Below are 26673 nucleotides of genomic sequence, written 5' to 3'. Positions count from 1 at the left end.
ACATTATCCATAGGCACAGTTTTAGCTTCACATGTATACCGACAACATTCAGCCTCTTTACCACTGCCATCTCACACTATTGCGGTTGAGCTACAATTTTCCACAATCCAAATTTGGAAAGATCAAGCCATTCTTTTTGACCTCTGCAAAAAAAACTCTGCTCCCTTGACTCCATCCCACTTCCTGGCTGGTTACTTGGAATGAACTAAACTGTGTAGAACTCAACATCCTGTTCAATCCAGAACTAAGCTCCAAACCCTACATCCATTACCAAAACTGCTTACTCCCACCATGACAACATTGTCTGCCTCTGCCCCTACCTCACCCTGACTGCCATTAAAACCTTTGTCCATGCTTTTGCCGCCTCTAGACTTGAATTTTCTGACATCTCCACTAGTTTCATAAAAATCACCTTGTCAAGGTCCCTTGTGGCCCACATGCTGACCCACACAACGTCCACTTGCCCTTCATTCTGATCCTTACAAACCTACATTGGTTTCCTATCTTCAACTCATTGAATTTTAAATCCTCGTCCTCATCTACATATCATTCCACAGCATCACCCCACTCCACCTATTTAAACTCTTTCAACCGTACATCCAGTCTGTGCTCTCTGGTTATCTGTACATGTCCCCTCTTCCCACTCCAGTATTTGTAGCAGAGCTTCAAGTCATCTCAGCCTGACACAGCGGAACTCTCTTCCTAAACCCCTCTGCTTCTCTGTCCTCCTCCTTAAGACCCATCTCTCCAACCAAAACTTCTGTGATCCCTCAACTCCTCCACAAAGCCTCAGTATCCATTCATTGTGTCCTATGTTAAGTACCTTGGCTTGTTTTTCTGCATTAAAGGTGCTATGTAAATGTAACTTGTTGTCGCAGGGAAGAACAAGGATTCCAGCAAACGAGCACCTTTCAAACTTCAACTGAATATTATATACCAAACAGGGACCGAGTAGAATGAGCAGGGGACTGTGAGATACAGGGAATGAGCAGGAATGACAAGGAGGGAGACAAGAGTGAGAATAAGACAGAGGGAAGGAATAAAGAAACAGGAGAGTGAGGCGAAGGATTAAAGAGGAACTGAGAGGATAGATTAAAGAATAAAAGATGAGTGAGATTGAATAAATGCAGAGATAGGGAGAGATGGAAAAAGGAAATAAGGACGAGGACTAAGACAGAGAGAGGGGGCAGAATGGGACCAAGCATAAAAGGGTACAATCCAGATCTCAAGGATATAGTTGCAAACAAAGCAGGTTAAAAGCAGCTATTCAATGTGGTGCATCACTGTAATAGCACCAACATGCCTGCCCTGGAGCGCTCCATGGAAGCAGAAAAAGCATTCAACCAAGTGGAGTGGAAATTCCTCCTCATGGCACTTGAGAAAATAGCCTTTGGCAACACATTCATGAAATTAATTATAATCCTTTACTCAAATCCCATATCAACAGTCTCAGTTCCTCTGCACACCCACTCTATCAAGGGACCAGGCAGAGATGTCCACTATCTTTCCACCTCTAGGTGATTAAAGAAAAGAGAGATAATAGGATATGGGAATAGGCCAGGCACATAGGATTATTACTATTGGTTGCATGGAAGATAGACATCAAAATGGATTGGTGGGCCAAATGGCCTATTTGCATGATGTAATTTCTATGCAATGCTACACAATTAACTGGACCAGCCATATCAACACCATGGCTATACAAGCATGGCAGGGACTGGATGCTCTGCAACAAGTAGCTCACCTCCTGACCCCTCAAAGCTTCTCCACCATCTACAAGGCTCAAGTCAGAGTGTGATGGCATTCTCACAACTCGCCTGGATGGGTGCAGCTGCAACAACATTCAATATCCAGGACAGAACAATTCACTTCAGTGGCACTCAACACTGGATTCAATTATGTCAGAATTATGTACTGAATTACATTTTCCTACTACAGCTAAGGAAGGTAATTATTGCTCACTAACTCTTCAATGGAATCATCTACTGAAACAACATTTCAGGATAACTGGAGGGCAGTGCCTCTCTGCTCCCTGGATCTTTAAACGTTCATACGGTCATGGCAGATTCCAAAGATTCAGAAAGTGAACAAGTACATCAACAGATCCACAAGCTCATAAAGAGAGGGGTTAACCAATTGTGATGAAATAACTCTGTTCGGGATTGTCTGTTGTTGTACTTGTTAATGTCTGTAAATGTTTTACAGGTGTAACCACTAATGTTCCTCCCTAGCTCCGCCTTTATGGATCCTCCTGATTGGTGTGAGTCTTATTTATAAGAGCTGGGTTTTACTCATAAGGGCTAGGTCGGTGATGAATGATGGTTGCCCTGTGTTAACTTGATGCCAAGATTCTTACTTAATAAAAGCCTTTAGTTTTAAGTTGTAACCTCATGGATTCAGGCAGTTATTTGGCACATCACTAATACCGTGGCTGGGCTAAAGTTTCACTTTCTTGAACAGTGACCATCCCCACCCACCTTGGCAGGCTGACCACCTCAAGGCTTTTACCTCCAGATAGCACTGAAGTTTCAAGAATGAAGCAGAGAAATAAAGGACCACCCTTTACTCCCATCTCTAGCTTTTCCACCAGCCAAATGTATACTGAACATTTCTTGGCCAGACTGGGCTTAGTACAATGATATTTGGAGGATGTTAAAGCACCTAACATGTGCAATGCTTAAGTGAGAAAAGAAGATCATGACCAAAAAAAAAAAAAATGTTTTGTCTCTAGCATTATCTTTTTTATGCTACAGACTAATTTGTGTTCCTATCATGATTCTGATCTGTCAAACTAAAATTTAGAGAAACAAGACAAAATAAGACCATCTGGTTGGTATTCTAAACTAGCAAAGTGCACCTTTTCACTGTGCAATAAAACCAGTTAGATGGTGCAGAGACCACCCAAATAGAATTCAAATATTTCATGTTATTTAAGGTGTATGTCTGTTGGCTATTAGAAAACTCCTCTTTAATTTATTACAGCAACACACACAATACTCATGTCATACTCATTTTCTAAATCAATAATCAGCACAGCATGCTTCATTAACAACAACCAATCACAAGCAAGTCAGGGATCTCTTTTAACAACATGAGCATTCCAGAGACATAAACCATCTGCCACTTGTAGTAACAGAAAAATCAAATTAATCCATTCTTATCATGCATTCAGATTTTTAAGCAATTAAAGATGCTCTTAGTGTAATCGCAGCAGCAGAAGTACCTCTATAATGAGAAACGCAAACCCTTCAGTGAACTTTCCACTGTTATAAATTTGTTTGGTACCTTTACAAGCTTTCCACATTGCGAACTTCTGTATGCTGCTGTTGGAAAATGAGGTTTCAATTACAAAACCAATGCCTAGTGTTCATTTTAGTAAGTAATTTTACTGTTTCTGTGAATAAGAACTGAGTTTACCCACCAACACAATTGCTTTGTCATTAAACATTCAAAATATTAACAAAATATTTTTTCAAAATCCAGCAGCTATTGTGCAGAACATGTATTAGCATATAGAGGGTAAAGGTTAAAATCGGATAACAAAATATTACAAACCTAATTTTTGTTTGCACCTAAAAGATTGTTCTAAATGCCAAAGAACAGCCTTTTAAAAATCAGTACTCAGATAATCCCAGCATTTCAGCTATGTTACACTGGATTGCTCTAGCAAAGATCCGACATAGACATAATGGGCTGAATGGTGATGCAAATTTCTATGATTCTATTTGTGCCTAATCAGAAAATGAAGGCAAATTAGGTATGATTTCTAGTTGTAGCTGCTTAATTTTAAAGATTTTCAGTGTTTCTTTTAGCACTAAATCCTGGTTTTATTGGCCCAGAATTTGCTGTAGCGGGGCATCTTGTGGTGCAATTTGCTGGAAGTGCAAGTGGATAACGGCTTGGCAAGGTGAACGAGGCATCTAGAACCGTGATGAACGACGGGACAGGTCCAAGAGTCTCTCCTTAACCAGTGAGATTTAAGGATTGACAAAGAAACAGAGAAAGAAATAGGGTGAATTAGAGTAAAATAGGTACAGAAAGGGAAATAAAGATAGGACTAAGAGAGAGAGAGGGGAAAAAGAGACTGAAAGGAAAAGTAAGAAAAAACATTTGAAATGTCAAATTTTAAATTTTAAAAACCTCCAAGAACACCATCAAAAGGATCCCTACGCTGTTCAGTACCAGCCCTAACTTTCTGCAGCGAATGTAATTTGTTTTAACAGCGCAAATGAAGCAATTTCTTGAAACTCATGGCAAGCTCTTATTTTTGCAAGACTAACGGTGGAGCAGTGCTAATCATCCAGCAATTTGTGGCAATTCACAACTCACGGGATATCTCTTCCTCGCCACGAATTGCTGGGTTATTTACACGTTAATAACGGCGTGCAGTGTCAGTGTTATTTGACAGATAAAATGATAAAACCTATAACTTTTTTTTTGGAGGTAAAACAGCAATTTTTACTTTGGAGAAAGCACTTTCAGAATATTAACAAAAAATGTTGCCATATTATACAACTACAGTAAACTCTTGTTTAAATGGCACTTAATCATCCAGAATACTTTAATAACTGGCAAAATAGATAACCGGTAATCTTGCCAAATCCATTCAGCATTCGTTTTGCCGAGTCCGAGTCTCCCGTGGTGGCCGAGTTAGTCAGTGGTTTTTATTTTTGTTTGTGTTAAAAATTGCCTTGGTAGGTATACCTCTCTGTTATCCAGAATTTTTCATCAACCGGCACCATCCTGGTCCCATAGGTGCCGGATAAGAAAGAGTTTACTGTACATGGCTAAGTTATTTTTAAAACCTTTGTTGCTTATTTTCAGTGTTAATACCTACACATGTGTTATATCAAAAGAAAGCTCATCATTGGGGGACTCTTGTAGGCGTATTTACTTTTTGGTCGGTCAAAAATTGTTCGCACATTATGCAAAAAACCTTCAAAATTCCACTCATTAGCATTGACTGACGTCAAGGTCGACCAATCCTGTGCCATCATGATTGACCAATCCTACAGTTCAGTCACCTGATGGTTGACCAATCGGTGTGTGTGTGGGCGGGACTAATAGTTTTCATCCCAGGGATCTGTCAGCCATTATACAGCAGCCAGGGCACCTAAAAACTTTGGTAATCCAGGTCAGTTTCTTTTTTTTTTTAAATAAGATTTACCAAAAATGTTTTATAAGTACTTTAACTTTCATCTTTGAAGGTATTAAAAGCTAGAAATGTTTAGGTTAAAAAACAATGCAAAACAGGCCTAGGCTTCTCCAACTGCCGACAGCCCAAATCCAGTCCCAGGCTCCCGGCCCACACATCCACCAGGCCCAAAAAAGCCCTGGAAACTGCCGACAACCCAAATCCAGTCCCAGACTCCCGGCCCACACATCCATCAGCCCCAAAATTGCCCTGCAACGCGGGGCTCCCCTACTAGTGTTTTTATATAACAGTAATATGTGCAAAATCTGAGCTTTTTTTCATTTTCATCATTTAGAGAATTCATACCAATGATTCATATTGATGTATCATAGTAGCAGACTGCACTCTTAAAATTGCTTACACTAAGCTTAAACCAGCCACACCAATAGGCTCCATGAAATGACTGCCACATTACTCAAAATCGACATCTGCTCTGTCTATACAAGTTAAGAACAATGATAATAAACATTCTTTTTTTTAAAAAAAACAATAAAATAAGAAAATAGAAAAATGTAAGATAATAGCACTGGCTGCAATTCCACCACCAAGTCTTAATAATGGAATTTCAAAACAAAAAGCAGCATTTTATTCATATTATGAACAGATGAATGTTTTACCAACAGATGAATTCCTTAGTTGCAATACTTTAACTCAATAAACCTACACAAATGTTTTTTGAAGAACCCCGACATAAGCAAAATATTCAAATTTTTATTGAAGGGTATGAAAGTGTCTGAATCAGCCAAGGTAATTGCATCAACATGCCATTATGACTTGATAATCCAGCTACTGTACATCTGTCACAGGCAAAAAAACATTTAGCAAAGCTGTTGATGGCATATATCATTTTTATGCTGAAAAACACTTTGTTATATTACTATTTAGGACCGCAACAAAGTTTTGTTTTGAGCAAATATGTCATGAAACTCTTTTTTTTTTTAAAAACTGATGGAAGTAACATTAGAACTTGCCCAACTACTACTACTCTGGAGCATTTTACTTAGATTTGTACAAAGGCATATAAGCTAACCCATATCTGAAATGAATAAGCAATAAAATAAAAAGTGCAGTGGGGATGGACTGGCATGAAATAAATAAACAATGAATCAAGCTGGCAGGAAATAAACAAGCAACAGAGCAGAACTGGACCGACAGGAAACAAATAAAGACACGGGAAGAAGCAAAAAGATAATAACTGCTCAAGCCGAAGCAGAAATTCACACGGTTAGAGGGGTAAAATATTTCATTGAAACACTTAGAGAGACAGAATTGAAACTGGAATAATATTCAGATTGACTCTAATTTCCCTGCAATCATAATTTTTTGTGTGAAATGTAACATTGGTGCGATGGACATGTGCGGAACAGAAAACTTCATGTACAGATAGATAGAAGGCAGGCATTGATTAATTGATAATGTTTTATAGCAGTTACAATGTTATTACATTGAAACATAGAAGATAGGAGCAGGAGTAGGCCATTCGGCCTCTCGAGCCTGTTCTGCCATTTAATGAGATCATGGCTAATCATCCAAATTCAGTACACTGTCCCTGCTTTCTCCCCATATCCCTTGATCCCTTTAGCCTTAAGAAATATATCCAACTCCTTCTTGGATATATTTAATGAATTGGCCTCAACTGCCTTCTGTGGTAGAGAATTCCACAGGTTCACCTCTCTCTGGGTGAAGAAATTCCACCTCATCTCAGTCCTAAATGGCTTACCCCTTATCCTTAGACTGTGACCCCTGGTTCTGGACTCCCCCGCCATCGGGAACATCCTTCCTGCATCTAGCCTGTCTAGTCCTGTTAGAATTTTTAAAGTTTCAATGAGGTCCCCTCTCATTCTTCTAAACTCCAGCGAATACAAGCCCAATCGACCCAATCTCTCTTCATGCGACATTCCTGCCATCCCAGGTATCAGTCTGATAGGCCAATGGTGCAATGCATGGCAATCCGTATGTTGTACCATATTATGGCAAGATTCAGATTCGGTCCCACAAATTCCCATTCAGCGGGTGGCGGGTCAGGTGGGAAAGTGTTTTTTTCCCCCACAGTGGGTCGGGACCCCGCTGTGAACCCGCCACCACGAGCCTTTCGCAATATTGGGTCTGTCAGCGCTGAGCAGACACGACACGCAGTGGCGGGGGACCCAATTCAAGTAATTAGTGGCTTGTTTAGCGCCACTTACGAATGATTTTCATCTTGCCTTTTGCATTTGACAGCTCACCCATGGGGTCCACGTCTGTCAAGCTGACGTGGGAGTTCAGTGGCCATTGAATTAGCTGTTGAGTTGACAGCTTCAAATGTAAAGTAAAAGCTCCCACCTTAGTGATATCTTCCCTCAGCCACAAGCTGTTCCTCACTGCATTTCCACAACAAATTCACCATGCTACAAGTCTTTACACAAGTCTCCATCCAGTCTGACCTCATTACCTTGCTCACCATTGACAGATCGCTTCTGTCATCTTTACTTCACCTACCATCTATTCCATCAGCATGAGTGCCCTTTATACTCTCTCACCTTGGTCCTCAGGATCCCACCACGATCAGCCCCAACACCAGCAGCACCAACACCACCAACCTTCTCCGCAATCAACTGATGCTGCACAGGAAAGAGGGCAACATCACCTGACCACATTGCGGCCCGGGAGGTCAGGGATGGTCTCACCATGGCCAAATTTACTTCACTTGACGTTGTACACCCTGGCTGCCACATGATGCGTCAGGTTGGTACCACCCCACACAAACACCAAAAAGCATCCCTACAATGCCCAAGCCATTCTTTCACACTCACCACCATTGCAGGGGGTACCATTATGTCTCACATAAGAAATAGGAGCTGGAGTAGGTCATTTGGCCCTTTGAACCTGCTCCGCCATTCAGCAAGATCATGGCTGATCTTCTACGTCAACTCCACCTTCCCGCACTATCCCCATATTCCTTCATTCTCCAAATTTATTGACCTCTGTGTTGAATATACTCAACGACTGAGCATCCACAGCTCTATGGGGTAGAGAATTCCAAAGATTCACAACCCTTTGAGTGAAGAAATTTCTCTTCATCTCAGTCCTAAATGGCCGACCCCTTATTCTGAGACTGTGACTCCGTGTGCTAGATTCCCCAGCCAGGGGAAACATTTTCTCAACATTAACCCTGTCAAGTCCCTTAATAATTTTATATGCTTCAATTAGATCACCTCTCATTCTTCTAAACTCTAGGGAATATAGGCCTAGTCTACTCAATCTCTCCTCATAGGGCAATCCCCTCATCCCAGGAATCAGTCTAGTGAACCTTCGTTGCACTCCATCGAACGCAAATATGTTTTTCCTTAGGTAAGGAGACCAGAACTGTACACAATACTCCAGGTGTGGCCTCACCAATGCCCTGTATAATTGCAGTAAGACTTCTTTACTCTAATACACTAATCCCATTCCCAGTCTAACAAAAGCTAACATGCCATTTGCTTTCCTAATTGCTTGCTGTACCTGCATGTTAACCTTCTGTGATTCATGTACAAGGACACCCAGGTCCCTCTGAATGCAAACATTTCCCAGTCTCTCACCATTCAAAAAATATTCTGCCTTTTTCTTTTTCCTATCAAAGTGGATAACTTCACACTTCCCCATATTGTATTACATGTGCCATGTTCTTGCCCACTCAGTCAACCCGGCCATATCTCTCTGTAGCCTCTTTGCGTCCTCCTCACAGCTTACTTTCCCACCTAACTTTGTATCATCAACAAATTTGGATACGTTACACTCAGTCCCTTCATCGAAGTCATTAATATAGATTGTAAATCGCCCTGGCCCAAGCACGGATCTTTGCGGTACTCAACTAGTTACAGCCTGCCAACCCGAAAAAGTCCCGTTTATTCCTACTCTCTGTTTTCTGTCCATTAACCAATCCTCAATCCATGCGAATATATTACCCCCAATCCCATGAGTCCTAATTTTGTGTAATAACCTCTTGTGTGGCACCTTATCGAATGCTTTTTGAAAATCCAAATACATTACATCCAATGGTTCCCCCCTTATCCATCCTACTAGTTACATCTTCAAAAAACTCTAACAGATTTGTCAAACACGATTTCCCTTTCATAAAACCATGCTGACGCTGCCTAATCATATTCCGATTTTCTAAGTGCCCTGTTACCACGTCCCTAATAAAAGATTCGAGCATTTTCCCTACTACAGGGAACTTTGTGCTATCCGGAGGTGAGCTATCCGGCAATCTGGAGCTACCGGCAAAAATCAGCCGCCGTTTTTTATTCTTTTTGTTTGTTTTTTTTGCTTTGTTTGAACAGTCAAGCTGTGCAAGGTCTGTAGCTATAGCAACAGCTTCAGCTACAGAGCTTTAGGGCCACACCCGAGTGTTTAGAAGCTGTTGCTAAGCAACAGTGTTTGTTGTCAAATACGGAGATAAGAATCTCCGTATCTCTCAACATTAACTCTGGAGAGTACGGCAGTTTTGAGGCTACGGCAGCAGCTCGGTCCCTTGGGTGCCGGATAGCACAAAGTTTCCTGTACTGATGTCAGGTTAACTGGCTTATAGTTCCCCGTCTTTTCTCTTCCTCCTTTCTTAAATAGCAGGGCTATGTTTGCTACCGTCAAGCCCCTTAAGAATTCTATCGCCAACAAGCGAGAGTCTAACCACCTCCCCATGAGATTCAACGGCATTACCATCGCCGAATCCCCCACCATCAGCATCCTGGGGGTCATCACTGACCAGAAAATTAACTGGACCAGCCCACATAAATACTGTGGCAACAAGAGCAGGTCAGAGGCTAGGTATTCTGCGGGGAGTGTCTCGCCTCCTGACTCCCCAAAGCCTTTCCACCATCTACAAGGCACAAGTGAGGAGTGTGATGGAATACTCTCCACTTGCCTGGATGAGTGCAGCTCCAACAACACAAGAAGCTCGACACCATCCAGGACAAAGCAGCCCGCTTGATTGGCACCCCATCCACCACCTTAAACATTCATTCCCTCAACCACCGGCGTACCGTGGCTGCAGTGTGTACCATCTACAAGATACCCTGCAGCAACTCGCCAAGGCTTCTTCGACAGCACCTCCCAAACCCGCGACCTCTTCCACTTAGAAGGACAAGGGCAGCAGGCGCATGGGAACATCACCACCTCCAAGTTCCCCTCCAAGTCACACACCATCCTGACTTAGAAGTATATCGCCGATCCTTCATTGTCACTGGGTCAAAATCCTGGAACTCCGTTCCTAACGGCACTGTGCGAGTACCTTCACCACACGGACTGCAGCGGTTCAAGAAGATGGCTCACCACCACCTTCTCAGGGGCAATTATGGATGGGCAATAAATGCTGGCCTTGCCAGCGACACCCACATCCCATAAACGAATATAAAAAAAAGTCCTTGGAGACTTCCAGAATCTAGGTAATTTTGAAGGATTAATGCCAGTGCATCAACTATCTCTGTAACTACCTCTTTTAAGACCCTAGGATGCAGGTCGTCAGGTCCAGGGGGTTTGTCACCACTTAGTCCCATTAATTTCTCCAGTACATGGCAAATGGAATATAATGTGGAGAAATGTGAAGTTATCCACTTTGGTAGGAAAATTAGAAAAGCAGAGTATTTTTTAAATGGTGAGAGATTGAGAAATGTTGGTGTTCAGAGGGACCTGGGTGTCCTTGTACACGAATCACTGAAAATTAACATGCAGGTACAGCAAGCAATTAGGAAAACAAATGGTACGTTGGCCTTTATTACAAGAGGATTTGAGTACAAGAGTAAAGACGTCTTACTGCAATTCTATAGGGCGCTGGTGAGACCACACCTGGAGTATTGTGAACAGTTTTGGTCTCCTTACCTAAGGAAGGATATACTTGCCATAGAGGGAGTGGAACGAAGGTTCACCAGACTGATTCCTGGGATGGGGGGATTGTTCTATGAGGAGAGATCGAGTAGACTAGGCCTATATTCTCTGGAGTTTAGAAGAATGAGAGGTGATCGCATTGAAACATACAAAATTCTTACAGGGATTGACAGGGTAGGTGCAGGGAGGATGTTTCCCCTGGCTGGGGAGTCTAGAACCAGGGGTCACAGTCTCAGAATAATCGGTCGGCCATTTAGGACCGAGATGAAGAGAAATTTCTTCACTCAGAGGGTGGTGAATCTTTGGAATTCTCTACCCCAGAGGGCTGTGGAGGCTCAGTCGTTGAGTATATTCAAGACAGAGATTGATAGATTTTTTGATATTAAGGGAATCAAAGGATTTGGGGACAGTGCAGGAAAGTGGAGGTGAGGTAGAAGATCAGCCATGATCTTACGAATAGTGGAGCAGGCTTGAGGGGCCGAATGCCTACAAAATATTTGTATAATGTCTCTGCCATTTCCTTATTGCTCATTATAATTTCTCCTGTCTCTGCCTCTAATGGACCCACGTTTACTTTCACGAATCTCCTCCTATTTACATACCAATAAAAACATTTACAATTTGTTTTTATGTTTCTTGCTAATTTACTTTCATATTATTTTTTCTCTTTCTAATCAATTTCTTGGTCCTCCTTTGCTGAATTTTAAAATCCTCTGGCTTACTACTCTTTTTGGCAACATTATACTGCTCTTCCTTTGATCTAACACTATCTTTAACTTCTCTTGTTCGCCACGGATGGACCACTTTTCCTGTGGGAATGTATATTTGTTGTAAATTATGTACTAATTCTTTAAATGCTAGCCATTGCTTGTCTACCGTTATACCTTTTAAATGTAGTTTCCCAATCTACCTTAGCCAACTCGCCCCTCATGCCTACGTAGTTTGCTTTGTTTAGATTGAAGACCCTAGTTTCGGACTTAACCAAATCACATTCAAACTCAATATAAAATTCTATCATATTATAGTCACTCTTCCCAAAAGGCCCCTTTACTTCAAAGTTATTAATTAACCCTTTCTCATTGCACAATACTAGATCTAAAATAGCCTGTTCCCAAGTTGGGTCCTCAACGCATACTGATCTAGAAAACTATCTTGCATATATTCCATAAACCCGTCCTCCACGCTATTGCTGCAAATTTGGTTTGCCCAGTCTATATGTAGATTAAAGTCCCCCATGATTACTGTATTACCCTCGTTACATGCACCTCTAATTTCCTGATTAATACTCTGCCCTACATTATAACTACTGTTTGGGGGCCTATAAACAACTCCCACCAATGTTTTCTGCCCCTTGCTGTTTCTTAGCTCCACCCAAACTGATTCTACTTCTTGATTTTCAGAGCTAAGATCCTTCTTCTCTACTGTCTTTATCCCATCCTTTATCAGGGTGACCCCTCCTCCTTTTCCATTTTGCCTATCTCTTCTAAAAGTTAAGTATCCTGGATAGAAAACCAGAAGAGAAGAGAAAGAAAGACAAAAAAATGTGGATGCTGGCAATCTGAAATAAAAACAGAAAATGCTAGAAACACTCAACAGGTCAGGCTGCATCTGTGCAGAGAGTTAATGTTTCAGGTCAATGATGTAAGAGATGAACAATTTTTAAGTCCAGAGCCAGGGAAAAGGGGGCAGGAAAAGAACAAAAGGGAGAAGTCTGTGATAGAGAGGAGGGCAGGAGTGATTAATTGACAAAAGGAGGTGATAATGAGGCACGTATCGAAACAAAAGATGGATTTAGCACAGGTGTAAATGGTTACAACTGAATAGCAGAGAGCAAGGAAAGAGAGAGACTGGCAGAAGAGGAGCAAGAAAGAGAAGCAGCAACAGGAAGATTACAGATAACCAAGAATGCATCCTCTGACTTAATGTGAGTAAGTCCATAGGAGAGCCACTCATAAATTTAAATAAACCTTACCTGGTGGAAAATAAAAAACTGAACAACTTTGAGAAACTTACCCACAGCGCCACCTAAAGATACAAGGCTGGAAATGACAACTTGATTGAGCAGCAGTACCACCTAGTGCTGGGAGATCTGAAAAGTAAGGAATAGTAAGTATAGCGAACAGTTCTTAGTTTAGAAGCATTTCTAGCTAGGCATAATCCAGGCATTACAAAATCCTGACAGCCAGGCATGACAAAATCATGACATGGGTGGTGACAACAACAACAACTTGTATTTATATAGCGCCTTTAACGTAGTAAAATGTCCCAAGGCGCTGCAGGAGTATTATAATACAAAAAAAATTTGACACTGAGCCACATAAGGAGAAATTGGGGCAGGTGACCAAAAGCTCGGTCAAAGAGGTAGGTTTTAAGGAGCGTCTTATAGGAGGAAAGAGAGGCGAAGAGGTTTAGGCAGGGAGTTCCAGAGCTTAGGGCCTAGGCAACAGAAGGCACAGCCACCAATGGTTCAGCGATTATAATCAGGGATGCTCAAGAGGCCAGAATTAGAGGAGTGCAGATATCTGGGGGGGTTGTGGAGCTGAAGGAGATTACAGAGACAGAGATAGGGAGGGGTGAGGCCATGGAGGGATTTGAAAACAAGGATGAGAATTTTGAAATCAAGGAGCTGCTTAACCGAGAGTCAATGTAGGTCAGCCAGCACAGGGGTGATGGGCAAACGGGATTTGTTGCAAGTTAGGACACGGGCAGCAGAGTTCCGGATGATCTTAAATTTATGGAGGATGGAAGATGGGAGACCAACCAGGAGAGCACTGGAATAGTCAAGTCTGGCGGTAACAAAGGCATGGATGAGGGTTTCAGCAGCAGGAAGTGTGCACCACACACAAGATTATTATATAAATACCGTTTAAAAAAAAAAGTTCATGTTCCTAGTGTGCATTTTTCTACCATACTTCAGGCATCAGACATCTTAACATGAACATTTTGCATCAAACATACAATTGTTTGGTTCACATTTTATATTCATGATGAAACAGTGACAAATCTCAGCTGAAGGCTACTTAATGTACTGACCAAACACAGTGAAAGCAGCTATGTAAACTGGGAATGATTCAAGCAAGTCTTCATATTTTCTAATGTTTTCACCAGCTGCACTTCTTTTAGTTATATTTGTCTCAGAAATCAAAAAGTAGGAAAACAATATCAGTGTCAAGCGCTGGAAGGACTATATTATTATTCGCGTTTGAAGGGAGATTCTGAATAAAAGTTCTGAATTTAAAAATATTTGTTTAAGCTGATCCTTTTACGAACAATAAATACTACTGGAGATGGTGAATAAATAAAAAAAAGTTGCAATTAGTTTATCGTAAATTTATATTTCTTAGCATTCACTGTAAAAACCTGGATTCCAAACCGATGGGGCAAAAATGACCACTTGATGCCCTCAGTAAAGAAGTTATTCCACTGCCTAAACAGCTCTCTTACAAGCTTCTTTCCAAATTCTCTCAGTGGAGATATGTCCCCTTCCCAAATCTAGCGGTAGTCTTTGCAACAATCCAAGCTCAGATTCACCGTAAGCAACACATGCCTAACTCGGCCACCGCAGGAGACCCCTGAAGTAAACTCTCCCCCACGTCACTTTGAAATTCCCAACTGTTTAGCCTTTGGCCCTCCATTTGCCATAACATTTCTGCAACTACCTATCTGCTCAATTACATCCTCACCTCCACCTTTGATGCCCTTGTACCCAGTAAAACCCTTACTCTCTCAACCTGGTCGTTTCCCATAATTCGGGCCCCATCTCCATTCTCTCAAGTCCAAGGGACGCAGGCAAGTTGTTTATGGCAGACAACTGGTTTAGCCATTCATCGCCAGATCTGGCTGGACCACATAAAACACTATCTAGTCCTGCTCTCCTCTCCCAAAGCTGCGAGCTACTCCAGCATCACCCTGAAATGCAATGATAACCCCCAGTTTCTGTTCTCCACAAACCTCTCTCCTCTGCCCCCTCCTTCCTCACCAACAACAAGTGCAAGGAGCTAATGGACTTCTTTGTCACTAAGATTGAGGTCATCCATTCAGCTGCAACTGCCACTTCCCTCCCATAATCCTAGCCAAACTTCCCCCAAGGTTCCGCCCTGCCCTAGCCCTGAACTTGCATCTTTCTCTAGTTTCTCTATCTCCCTCATGGTCTCTCTGAGCTCATCTTGTCCATGAGACCCTATTCCTACCGAACTGCTGACCTCCCAACTTCCTTTCCTGGCCCCCATGTTAGCTGACATTGTGAACAGTTCCCTCTCCTCAGGTGCTGTCCCCCTCTCCTTCAAATCTGCTATCATCACCCCCTCCTTAAAAGAAAATAGCCTTGACCCCTCTGTCCATGCAAAATACTGCCCCACCTCCAACCTCCCTTTCCTCTCCAAAGACAGAGCGGAGATCTGAGCGGGAGTGGCGGCAACGGAAGCAGCATAAAGGGAGCTGAGCAGCGATGGAACAAAAACACAAGGAGTGATGTCACAGGGTAGCTGGTAACTGATTGGTTCGTTGGTAAAGGTCACACCATTTTTTTTTCCTCTTCAAGTTAAAGGCCGGGGTTAAATAGCTGGTTAGGGATAAAGCAGGAGCTTGGAGATTAGTACTATATTATATTAATAACTTGAAAGAGATTCATTTTAGTCTTAAGTTTCTGTAAAGTTAGTTAATAGTCAAATAAATAAAGGCATGGCAGGGCAGCTCGGTCCAGCGGAATGCACATTCTGTGCCATGTGGGAACTCCAGGACGCTTCCCGTGTCCTGGACAACCACGTGTGCTGCAGGTGTCATCAGCTGGAGGAGCTCGAGCTCCAAGTTTCAGAGCTTCAGCAGCAGCTAGCATCACTGCAGTGCAGCCACGAGGCTGAGAGCTAGCTACGTGGATAGAATGCTTCAAGGAGATGGTCACCCCGCAGCTAAGGAGTGTGCAGGCAGAGAGGGAATGGGTGACTGCCAGACAGAAGGAAGAGGACCAGGCAGGTAGTACAAGAGTCCCCTGAGTGCATCTTGCTCTCCAACCAGTATTCTGTTCTGAGTACTGGTGAGGGCGATGGTTCCTCTGGGGAGTACCGCCAGAGCCAAGTCCATGACACCACAGGTGGCTTAGCTGTACTGGGGGGAGGGGGAGATAGGGAAAGCAATAGTGGGAAAGGATTCGATAGTTAAGGGAGCAGACAGGCATTTCTACGGCCGCAGACATGACTCCAGGATGGTATGTTGCCTCCCTGGTGCCAGGGTTAAGGATGTCACCGAGCGGCTGCAGAACATTGTGAGGGGGGAGGGTGAACAGCCAGAGGTCGTGGTCCATATCAGTACCAACGACATAGGTAGAAAGAGGGATGAGGTCCTGCAGGCAGCTTTCAGGGAGCTAGGAAAGAGATTAAAAAGCAGGGCCTCAAAAAGGTAGTAATCGCTGGATTACTCCCGGTGCCACGAGCAAGTGAGTATAGAAATAGGAAGATAGAGCAGATGAATGTGTGGCTGGAGAGATGGTGCAGAAGGGAGGGCTTCAGATTCCTGGAACATTGGGGCTGGTTCTGGAGGAGGTGGGACCCGTACAGGCCAAACAGGTTGCACCTCAACAGAGCCGGTACCAATATCCTCATGAGGAGGTTTGCTAATGCTGTAGGGGAGGGTTTAAACTAAGTAGGCAGAGGGATGGGCACCAGGATGTAGCATTAGAAAGAAGAAACAAAGGGCAAAAAGAATTGGGAGAGGCAGATAGCACTAAAGTAGGAAATAGTAAGGTATTAGGTGGGGTCAGACTAAGAGAGAACACAGGATGGTCTAAGATAGGTTTACAGTGTATGTATGTGAACACACCAAGCATAGTAAACAAGGTTGGTGAGATCCAGACGCAAATAGCCACATGGAAATATGAGGTCATGGCACTAATGGAGACCCGGCTCAAAAAAGGGCAGGATTGGGTATTAAATATTCCTGGATATAAGGTGTTCAGGAAAGATAGGAAGTAGTGTAGCAGTATTGGTTAAGGAGAATGTTACAGTGCTGGGGAGAGAGGATGTCCTGGAGGGGTCAAGGACAGAATCTATATAACTAAAGTTAAGAAAGAGTAGAGGTGCCATTACACTACTAGGTGTATTCTATAGGCCACCAACTAGTGGGAAAAATATAGAGGAGCAAATCTGCAGAGAAATTACAGAGAGATGCAAGAACTATAGATGTAAAAAGTCACACAACACCAGGTTATAGTCCAACAGCTTTATTTGAAATCACAAGCTTTCGGAGCGCTGCTCCTTCTTCAGGTGAAGTGGAGAAATGCATAAAGACACAGCTTATATAGTCAGAGAATCATGTCAGATGTTTACAGGTAACCTTTCCAACTGCCATTAATCACACCTCGGCAGAGAGATAATCACAGCAGTCAAAGGTGTGAATGGTGTCCAAACAGGTCAGTCAGGGAAACATTACATCAAAGAACAATCAGGTGGGGTCACAAGGGGTCAAATATTGCAGATGCTGGGGTCTGTATGAAAAATAAAAAAGACAAAAAACATTTTTTTTTTTTTTTTTTTTTGGCTGGAAATCACAGCAGGTCCGGCCGCATCCGTGTAGAGAGAACAAGCCAATGTCGACTCGAGTCTGGATGACCCTGCATCAGGTGGGGTTACATGTAGCGTGACATGAACCCAAGATCTCTGTTGAGGCCGTCCTCATGGGTGCGGAACTTGGCTATCAGTTTCTGCTCGACGATTTTGCGTTGTCGTGTGTCTCAAAGGCCACCTTGGAGAATGCTTACCGGAAGATCGGAGGCTGAATGTCCTTGGCTGCTGAAGTGTTCCCCGACTGGAAGGGAACACTCCTGCCTGGTGATTGTTGCGCGGTGTCCGTTCATCCGTTGTCGCAGTGTCTGCATGGTCTCGCCGATGTACCATGCTCCGGGGCATCCTTTCCTGCAACGTATGAGGTAGACAACGTTGGCCGAGTCACATGAGTATGTACCATGTACCTGGTGGGTGGTGTCCTCACGTGTGATGATGGTATCTGTGTTGATGATCTGGCATGTCTTGCAGAGGTTGCTGTGGCAGGGTTGTGTGGTGTCGTGGTCGCTGTTCTCCTGAAAGCTGGGTAATTTGCTGCGAACGATGGTCTGTTTGAGGTTAGGCGGCTGTTTGAAAGCGAGTAGTGGAGGCGTGGGGATGGCCTTAGCGAGGTGATCGTCGTCATCGATGACATGTTGAAGGCTGCGAAGAACATGGCGTAGTTTCTCCGCTCCGGGGAAGTACTGGACGACGAAGGGTACTCTGTAGGTTGTGTCCCGTGTTTGTCTTCCGAGGAGGTCTATGCGATTTTTCGCTGTGGCCCGTCGGAACTGTCGATCGACGAGTCGAGCGTCATATCCCGTTCTTACAAGGGCGTCTTTCAGTGTCTGTAGGTGTCCATCGCGTTCATCCTCGTCTGAGCAGATCCTGTGTATTCGCAGGGCTTGTCCATAGGGGATGGCTTCTTTAACGTGGTTAGGGTGGAAGCTGGAGAAGTGAAGCATCGTGAGGTTGTCCGTGGGCTTGCGGTAGAGTGAAGTGCTGAGGTGTCCGTCTTTGATGGAGATTCGTGTGTCCAGGAATGAGATTGATTCTGAGGAGTAGTCCATGGTGAGTTTGATGGTGGGATGGAACTTGTTGATGTTATCGTGTAGTCTTTTCAGTGATTCTTCGCCGTGGGTCCATAGGAAGAAAATGTCGTCGATGTATCTGGTGTATAGCGTTGGTTGGAGATCCTGTGCAGCGAAGAAGTCTTGCTCGAACTTGTGCATGAAGATGTTTGCGTATTGGGGTGCGAATTTGGTCCCCATGGCTGTTCCGTGTGTTTGGGTAAAGAACTGGTTGTCGAAGGTGAAGACATTGTGGTCAAGGATGAAGCGGATGAGTTGTAGGATGGCGTCTGGAGATTGGCTGTTGTTGGTGTTGAGTACTGAGGCTGTCGCAGCGATGCCGTCATCGTGGGGGATACTGGTGTAGAGTGCCGAGACGTCCATCGTGGCGAGGAGTGTTCCTGGTTCAACTGATCCGTGGGTGCTGAGCTTCTGTAAGAAGTCTGTAGTGTCGCGACAGAAGCTGGGGGTTCCCTGTACGATGGGTTTCAGGATGCCCTCGACATATCCAGAGAGGTTCTCACACAGGGTTCCGTTGCCTGATGCGATGGGACGTCCAGGTGTGTTGGCTTTGTGTATCTTTGGGAGGCAGTAGAAGTCTCCCACGCGGGGAGTACGTGGGATGAGAGCATGTAGGATGCTTTGAAGGTCTGGGTCGAAGATTTTGATCAGTCTGTTGAGTTGGCGGGTGTGTTCTTTGGTCGGATCTGCGGGTAACTGTCTGTAGTGTTCCTGGTTGTCCAGTTGTCGGTATACTTCTTTGCAATAGTCCGTTCTGTTCTGTATGACGATGGCACCTCCTTTGTCTGCTGGTTTGATGACGATGTTGCGCGGTTGGTCTTGAGAGCATGGATGGTGTTGCGTTGTGCTCGGGTGACATTCTGGACTGTCTTGTGAGTGCGGCTGATGAATCTGGCGTTGATGCATCTCCTGACAGCTTGAGCATACATGTCAAGCTTAGGGCAGCGACCCTCCGGAGGGGTCCAATTTGACTCTTTCTTCTTCGGTTGCTGCACTGCGGATCCCTCTGTTTGCTGTTCCGGATCATTGATTGTCTCATTGGGTTCGCTGCTGACATCTTGGGATTTGTGGAAGAATTCCCGGAGCCGGTACATCGGCGAGACCATGCAGACACTGCGACAACGGATGAACGGACACCGCGCAACAATCACCAGGCAGGAGTGTTCCCTTCCAGTCGGGGAACACTTCAGCAGCCAAGGACATTCAGCCTCCGATCTTCGGGTAAGCATTCTCCAAGGTGGCCTTCGAGACACACGACAACGCAAAATCGTCGAGCAGAAACTGATAGCCAAGTTCCGCACCCATGAGGACGGCCTCAACAGAGATCTTGGGTTCATGTCACGCTACATGTAACCCCACCTGATGCAGGGTCATCCAGACTCGAGTCGACATTGGCTTGTTCTCTCTACACGGATGCGGCCGGACCTGCTGTGATTTCCAGCCAAAAAAAAAAAAAAAAAAAAAAAATGTTTTTTTGTCATTTTTTGTTTTTCATACAGACCCCAGCATCTGCAATATTTGACCCCTTGTGACCCCACCTCATTGTTCTTTGATGTAATGTTTCCCTGACTGACCTGTTTGGACACCATTCACACCTTTGACTGCTGTGATTATCTCTCTGCCGAGGTGTGATTAATGGCAGTTGGAAAGGTTACCTGTAAACATCTGACATGATTCTCTGACTATATAAGCTGTGTCTTTATGCATTTCTCCACTTCACCTGAAGAAGGAGCAGCGCTCCGAAAGCTTGTGATTTCAAATAAAGCTGTTGGACTATAACCTGGTGTTGTGTGACTTTTTACATTTGTCCACCCCAGTCCAACTCCGGCATCTCCACACCAAGAACTATAGAGTAGTGATAATGGGGGACTTCAACTATCCTAATATAGACTGGGATAGGAATAGTGTAAAGAACAGAGAGGGGGAAGAATTTCTGAAGTGTGTTCAGGAGAACTTTCTTGATCAGTATGTTTCTGGCCCAACGAGGAGGAAGGCATTGCTGGATCTGGTTCTGGGGAATGAGGTAGGTCAAGTGAAGCAAGTGTCAGTAGGTGAACATTTAGGGAACAGTGATAGTATCATAAGGTTTAGATTAGCTGTGGAAATGGACAGGGAGCAATCTAGAGTAAAAATACTCAATTGGAGGAAGACAAATTTCAGTGGAATGAGAACGGATCTGGCCCGGGTAAATTAGAATCAACGGTGACATAGTGGTTAGCACTGTTGCCTCACAGCGCCAGGGACCCGGGTTCGAATCCGGCCTCAGTGGAGTCTGTGTGGAGTTTGCACATTCTCCCCGTGTTTGCGTGGGTTTCCTCCGGGTGCTCCGGTTTCCTCCCACAGTCCAAAGATGTGCGGGTTAGGTTGATTGGCTATGATAAATTGACCCTTAGTGTTAGGGGGATTAAATACGTGGGGTTACGGGGATAGGGTGGGATATGTGCTGGTGTAGGGGTTACGGGGATCGGGTGGGATATGTGCTGGTGTAGGGGTTACGGGGATCGGGTGGGATATGTGTCGGTGCAGGCTCGATGGGCCAAAATGGCCTCTATCTGCACTGTGGGGTTTCTGTGATTCTGTGATTGGCAGGCAAAACTGTAATGGAACAATAGACTGCCTTTAAAGAGGAAATAGTTCGGGTACAGTCGAGGTACATTCTCAATAGGGGGAAAGGTAGGGCAACTAAAGTCAGAGCTCCCTGAATGACGAAAGAGATAGAGAGTAAGATGAAACAGAAAAAGAGCGTGTATGACAGATGTCAGGTCGAGAATACATCTGAGAATCACACTAAATATAGAAAGTTCAGAGGAGAAGTGAAAAAGTAAATAAGAGGAGCAAAGAGAGTATGAGAATAGAATGGCAGCTAACATAAAAGGTAATCCAAAAGTCTTTTGTAGGCATATAAATAGTAGACGGGTAGTAAGAGGAGGGGCCAAAAATGAGACCTACGCATGGAGGCAGAAGGTATGGCTGAGGTACTAAATGAGTACTTTGCATCTGTCTTCACCAAGGAGGAAGATGCTGCCATAGACATAGTGAAGGAGGAGGTACAGGAGATACTGGATGTGATAAAAAATTGATAAAGAGCAGGTACTAGAAAGGCTGCCTGTACTTAAAGTTGATAAGTCCCCAGGACCAGATGGGATGCATCCTAGAACAGAGGGAAGTGAAGGAAGAAATCGCGGAGGTACTGGCCACAATCTTCCAATCCTGCTTAGAAATGGGGGTGATGCCAGAGGACTGGAGATTTGTAAATGTTACACCCTTGTTCAAAAAAGGGTGTAAAGATAAACCCAGCAACTACAGGCCAGTCAGTTTAACCTCGGTAGTGGGGAAGTTGTAGTGTATGTACTTTGCAGAAGGAACTATATTCTGCAGCCCCTGTATACTACAGGACCAGTCGTGACCACCCCTGTATATAAGCCTGTGAAGTAACTTTGCATAGTAGTTCCAGTTTGTCTCCACTCAGTAAAGACCTGTTGTAACCAACTCCTGCAGTCAGTGTCTCAATTGCACACGGACATAATACTGGCGACGAGCAGATCCGAACTTACCTACAGTTCTGCACCACCTCATGGGGATCCATCCCTGAAGCGAAGTTCTTAGAGGTCGAGGCCAGAAGGAAGAAAGAAAAAAAAACAAACAGAAGAAACGGGCGTCGACCGTGGGCAACCGCCTCGGATTCATCGGAGTTGAAGATTGGCAGGAGAGGCTGTCGAGAGCGGGGCATGGTTATCCTGTCTATGGTGTTCCAGCTAATCGGGCTGGTGGCAGGTAGTACACTGATCCTTCCTGGGCTGCGGCGGGCTAGAGCTCGATCGGGTGGCTTTTCAACGGGGCCGAGCAGCGTTGTCGGGAAGAGGAGAGAGAGAGAGAGGGTGGAGCACACAGGGCACGGCCAGTGCTACGAAGCCAGGCAGCGTACAGACCCGAGAAGAGGGAGGATAGTGTCCCGTAGGGTTGCTCTGACGACGGGAAAATAAAAGAAATTAGAAGCGCAGAAAGCCGCGAGGAGCTGCAGTTTGCCACGGGAACCGCAGAGAGCGGCGTTAGCAGCAGCGCGGGGGGGGGGGGGGGAAGTGCGCGAAGGCCATAGGGCGTCGCCATCAAGGCATAAAACGCCAGCAACAGCGCTAGCAGCAACGGAGAAGACGGAAAGCGCGGGAGGCGCCATCTTAATCCAGCAGGGAAGAAGGCAAAGCGCGGGAGGCGCCATCTTAGATTTCCAAGATGCCGAAGACTGGCAATATCACTGCCTTCAATAATGCAATAGAAGACTGGACCACGTATGTGGAAAGAGTCGAAGTATATTGCAAGGCAAACGAAGTAGCCGATGAGAAAAAGGCATCGGTACCACTAAACTTAATGGGCGCAAGAACGTACGGCCTATTGCGGAACCTGATCACTCCAGCCAAACCGATGGCGAAGAGTTTTAACGAAATTGTTGATATCCTACAGGAACACCTAAATCTTACACCGCTGCTGATAGCAGAAAGATTTAAATTCCACAGGAGAAATCAGCATAAAGATGAGAGCAATGCTGATTACCTTACGGAACTACGCAAGCTATCAAAGCACTGCCAGTTCGGAGCAGGACTGGCAGATACTCTACGGGACAAATTTGTCTGTGGACTCCTGAGTGAAGGAACCCAGAAGAGGTTACTCTCAGAGAAAGAGCTGACGCTAGATAAAGCTTTCAGCGTGGCAGTATCGTACGAAGCAGCAAGGGGAGCTGCGGAAATACAGCAAAAGCCACAGGAATACGGCACCCACAAAATGACACGGGGATTTGAAAAATGTTATCGCTGCGGCAGAACAACACATGACCAGAAGAACTGCTGGTCCAAGGACAAAATATGCAGGCAATGCGGAAAGATGGGACACATTGCACGAGATTGCAGGTCTGAGAAGAAGACCAACGATAATAAAAAGGCTACTAAGGAACAGTACAGGAAAGTACAAAAGATGACGGACAGTAGTTCCGAAGACCAGAAGAGCGATAGTGAATCCGGGAACAAGAGACTAAGCTGTCTCAAACTTCACAACGTAATCGCAAAAGAGGATCACCGAACCATGTGGGTCACCCTCACGATAGCAGGGTCCCAAGTCAAAATGGAATTGGATACAGGATCAGCCCTGACCGTCATGAATCGACGAGACTACGAGCGGCTATTCTCACACATACCCTTGAAAGAGACATCCATTGTCTTGAAGACGTATACGGGGCAGAAAGTATACCCCAGAGGGAAAATAAGGGTGTCTGTCGAATACAACGGCAAGGAAATACAGAAATTGTATCTGTACATACTGCAAGATGGTGGACCACCGTTATTGGGACATGAATGGATCAGAAAGATAAGTTTAGACTGGCACTCCATTCAGGCACTGATGGTGGCTGGTAAAAAGGATGACGACGTCACACCTGGACGATTGTCAAAAATCTTAGCTAACGCCAAAAGAGGTATTTCAACAAGAACTGGGAACTCTAAAAGGCGTAACCGCCTCGATAAAAATAGAAGAGAATGTAATTCCCAAGTTTTTCAAAGCAAGACCGGTACCGTATGCAATTCGCCCAGCCGTCGAGGCAGAGCTGGAGAATCTGGAGAATGCAGGCGTGTTATCTAAGGTAGACTGGAGTGAGTGGGCGACACCCATCGTTCCCGTCATGAAGAAAACATTAAACAATAAGTCTGAGGAGCCAAGGAAGGTTCGCATCTGTGGGGACTTCAAGGTGACGGTGAACCCAGTCCTTCACACAGTACAATATCCTCTTCCGAGGATAGAAGATATTTTCGCCTCACTATCTGGAGGGAAGCGTTTTACAAAACTTGACCTAGCACAAGCATATTTGCAGATGGAGGTTGAAGAATCCTCTAGGGAGTATCTCACGATAAACACTCACAAAGGTCTTTACCAGTATAATCGACTGGTATTCGGAGTAGCATCAGCTCCGGCGATATGGCAAAGAGCGATGGAACAAGTCCTGCAAGGGATTCCGGGGACTCAGTGTTACTTGGACGACATCCTAGTGACAGGTGAAGATGACAGTGAACACCTTGCCAACCTAGAGCAGGTGCTCACTAGACTAAGAGAACATGGGCTACGAGCCAATCGCCCCAAGTGCGAGTTTTTTAAGAAACAGATATCGTATTGTGGCCACGTGATTGATGAAGAGGGGTTACATAAGTCCCCAGACAAAATTGAGGCGGTGGTTAAGGCTCCAGCGCCTGAAAATGTGTCGCAACTGAGGTCATTCCTCGGATTGGTGAATTACTACCCTAAGTTCTTGCCGAATTTGTCCACAATTCTGCACCCACTGAACGCCCTACTACAAACTGGAGTAGCATGGAAATGGAGCGACGAATGTAAACGGGCCTTTCAGAAGAGTAAAGACCTAATCACTTCAAGAGAAGTATTGGCTCACTACAACCCATCGCTACCGATAAGACTGGCGTGTGATGCGTCTCCCTACGGCATTGGAGCGGTACTGTCACATAAATTCCTTAATGGTTCAGAGAGGCCGATAGCTTTTGCGTCACGCTCGTTAACTTCAGCCGAGCGTAACCACGCCCAGATTGACAGAGAGGCCCTCAGCCTGGTGTGGGGGGTGAAGAAGTTCAATCACTACCTGCACGGTCAGAAATTTACTCTACTAACTGATCATCAACCTCGTCTCCATTTTCAACCCTCAGAAGGGCGTCCCGATAATGACAGCACAACGGCTACAGAGGTGGTCCCTTTTCCTAGGGGCACACCAATATGACATCGAGTACAAAGGAACTAAACAGCATGGGAATGCTGATGGATTGTCGCACCTACCGTTGCTGACGGTGGAAGAAGCACCTGCAGTGGATCCTGTGGAGATATTCCACTCGACCATAGTCGAATGTCTACCTGTGACGAATGCAAACATAGAAAAGGAAACACGAAATGACCCGACACTCTCCTGGGTCTATGATTTAACGGTGAAGGGATGGCCAGCACATGGCGAACCACTGTTGCCAGCATTCTCGCCGAGAAGAGAACAGCTGTCAGTGTGCAGAGGAACCTTGATGTGTGGATCCAGAGTAGTAATTCCACCCAAATTGAAGGATAGAGTGCTCAATGAGCTTCATGAGGGTCATCTGGGAGGGGTAAAAATAACTTAGCCAGAGCGTTTGTGTGGTGGCCGGGAATCGATAGAGAAATCGAAGAGATGACCAAGAGCTGTACAGGATGCCAGAAGGTCCAAAACGCCCCACCACAAGCCCCTCTACATCCATGGGAGTGGCCCTCATCTCCATGGCAAAGGGTGCACATTGATTTTGCTGGTCCATTTATGGACTCGATGTTTTTAATTGCGGTGGATGCACAAAGTGGCCAGAGGTAATAAAAATGTCCTCAACCACCACAGAAAGAACGATCACAGTCTTACGAACCATATTCGCCAGAAATGGGCTGCCTGAACAGATTTGCTCCGACAATGGACCACAGTTTGTGTCTGAAGAGTTCCGGAGGTTCTTAAAGAACAATGGTGTTAAGCATTACACATCCGCCCCATATCATCCAGCCAATAATGGATTGGCTGAGAGGTTCATTCAAACATTCAAGAAGGCTATCAAGGCAATGTGTAATGAAGACATACCCCTACAACACAAGGTGGACAACTTCTTGTTTGCCTACCGGAATGCGACACATGCGGTTACCAACCAAACTCCAGCCATGATGTTCTTCAATCGAAGACTACGATGCCGCTTGGATTTGGTTAAGCCAAACATCAGAAGAGATGTGGAGAACAGGCAGTTTCAGAATATGAATGAAAGGCCGACCAGGAGTTTTAAGATAGGTCAACCAGTTTTGGCCCGGGACTACCGCACAGAGAAATGGCAGCCAGGAACGATCTGCACACGGCAAGGACCCCTAATGTATACCGTGGATGTTGGAGAGAGCATTGTAAGACGCCATGCTGACCAGATTCTAGAGTCACTGGAAAACGTCAATTCCACACCACGATCCGATACACCTGGTGATGAAA

At 44.8% G+C, this 26673-nt stretch overlaps 1 long non-coding RNA gene across 2 annotated transcripts in view; it reads right to left on the bottom strand.

Annotated features, from left to right (window-relative positions):
* LOC147117219 (uncharacterized) overlaps positions 1-26673 on the bottom strand; it is a 309394-nt gene that overhangs the window by 67249 nt on the left and 215472 nt on the right. The window contains exons 3-4 of one of the 2 annotated variants that reach the window (XR_015078394.1): positions 13049-13124; positions 3286-3323 (exon numbers count right to left, since the gene is read on the bottom strand). This is a non-coding gene — a long non-coding RNA (uncharacterized LOC147117219). The remainder of the gene's footprint in view (positions 1-3285; positions 3324-13048; positions 13125-26673) is intronic. The other variant, XR_015078393.1, reaches the window with a different exon arrangement.

The sequence above is a fragment of the Somniosus microcephalus genome, chromosome 5 (genome assembly GCF_052327205.1).
Source record: "Somniosus microcephalus isolate GS21.2 chromosome 5, FLI_Smic_1.0, whole genome shotgun sequence".
Lineage (NCBI taxonomy): Eukaryota > Metazoa > Chordata > Chondrichthyes > Squaliformes > Somniosidae > Somniosus > Somniosus microcephalus.
The sequence above is the reverse complement of the archived record's forward strand: the minus strand, read 5'-3'. Positions and strand labels throughout refer to the sequence as shown.